Source organism: Typopeltis vanoorti, chromosome 3 (assembly GCF_054136105.1).
Source record: "Typopeltis vanoorti isolate ZY-2024b chromosome 3, IOZ_Tvanoo_1.0, whole genome shotgun sequence".
Taxonomy (NCBI): domain Eukaryota; kingdom Metazoa; phylum Arthropoda; class Arachnida; order Uropygi; family Thelyphonidae; genus Typopeltis; species Typopeltis vanoorti.
Genome location: NC_143551.1, coordinates 154,915,327 through 154,917,144, shown reverse-complemented (window position 1 = coordinate 154,917,144; position 1,818 = coordinate 154,915,327).

Below are 1,818 nucleotides of genomic sequence, written 5' to 3'. Positions count from 1 at the left end.
AACATTTTCCATGGAAATATTTGTAGAATATACAAATTGCAGAGACTAAATGTCTATGTGAAAGTGGGGGGAGTGAATTGGTAAGAGATGGATCATTTATCAGTCTAATTGCTCTACTCTGTAGCGTCAAGCATTTTCAGGGAGCTTTTAGTAGCCCACTCCAAATGTGAGAACAGTATTCGATAGCAGGACGGATTTGTGATTTGTATAATTAACAGCTGTTTTGAGGTGAAGTAACGTCTTGAGCGAAAGAGAAATCCTAGTTTTTTGAAAGCTGAGGATGCAATGGTTGTGATGTGTTTATGCCAGGAGAGCCTGATGTTAAGGTAATTACAAGAAGAGAAAGTTCATCTTGTCTGGGAATTTGAGTGTTATCAAAATATTACTGGGGAAAATGATTCTTTTTTATGGGAAATAAGACATTTTACTAGCATTGAAGTTTCACACAAGGTTATCTAAGCCCTTTTCGAAGATGGCTTGGAGATCTGAGTTAAGGGAAGTTTTGGTTGATATTCTGTCAGTTGAAGTGAGTTGTGTAGAGTAAGGTTTATCAAACGAAAAGGAGGAGTGCAATGTGCTGTCATATGGAAAACTGTGTATTGGATTGGAGGTCAACTGAAGTAGGTCATTGATATACAGAAGAAAGAGGGTCGGTGAGAGAACTGAACCTTGTGGGATCCCAGCATTAGTTGGATAGTGAGAAGATAGGGAACCATCTACCATCACACATAGTGTGCATCCAGACAGAAAGCTGGCAAATCTTCTTCAAAAATTTTGAGACAGTCCAGATGATGGAAGTTTGCTTAGTAAGCCTTTGTGCTAGACCTGGTCAAAGGCTTTAGAGATATCAAGTACAACTACTTGGGATTCGCCAAATTTTTCCATGGCATTTGTACAGAGATGAGTGATATATGAGAGCATGTCACTTGTTGATCAGCATCGATGGAATCCGTACTGGTGGTCACTTAATAACTGGGTACCTTCAAGATAGAGTAGGAGTTGAGAAATGATGATTTTTCTCCATCACTTTAGATAGGACTGAGGTAAGTAAGATAGGGCAGTGGTTAGATGGCAACGATTTGTCACCCTATTTGGGAATGGATTGAATGTAGATCAATTTCCAGGCTTTGGGATATATACACCAGTGGAGTAAGAGAGTATGTATATATGGCAGAGGATAGGAGTCAGTTCTCCTGCACAGACCTTCAGAACAATTGGAGGAATGCCATCAGGGCCAGGAGACTTTTTTGTGTCTAATTATGCAACAGGTTTATGATCTCTTTCTGGCAAAAGGATACAGAGAGCATTGTATGTTGGGCATTTGGAATGACTGGGGGGTGTTTGTCATTGTCAGTTATGCCTGCATTGGAGGCAAAGTGTGAAGCCAGGAGATTATCTTTTTCTGTGGGTGATGTTGCAATTGAGCCATCTGGGTATGATAGGGGTGGAGTAGTGCAGGGCAAAAGTTGTGACTAATTGCTTTGGCAAGAGACAAAAAGTTGGGCTTCCACTAGGATTGGCTGCAAGTTTCTTGCTTTTAGCCTGTTGACTGTTTTGGAAACACTGATAATTTTCTTGAATCTGTTTCGGGCTTCAGTATAGGCACTGAAGGAGTTTTTGATATGAGGCAGTTGTGGTATGCCTGATTTTTCATTTGTACAGCATTGGCACATCTTTTGGAGAACCTGGGCTTGGACAGGGGACGGCAGTTCAGAAAGTGTGGGGAATATATATTTTCATGCCAGTGAGGATTACTTTGGTGATGCGTTCGGTGCGTATGTTTGGATTGGAAGAGTTGAAACAATAGTCCAACCATGG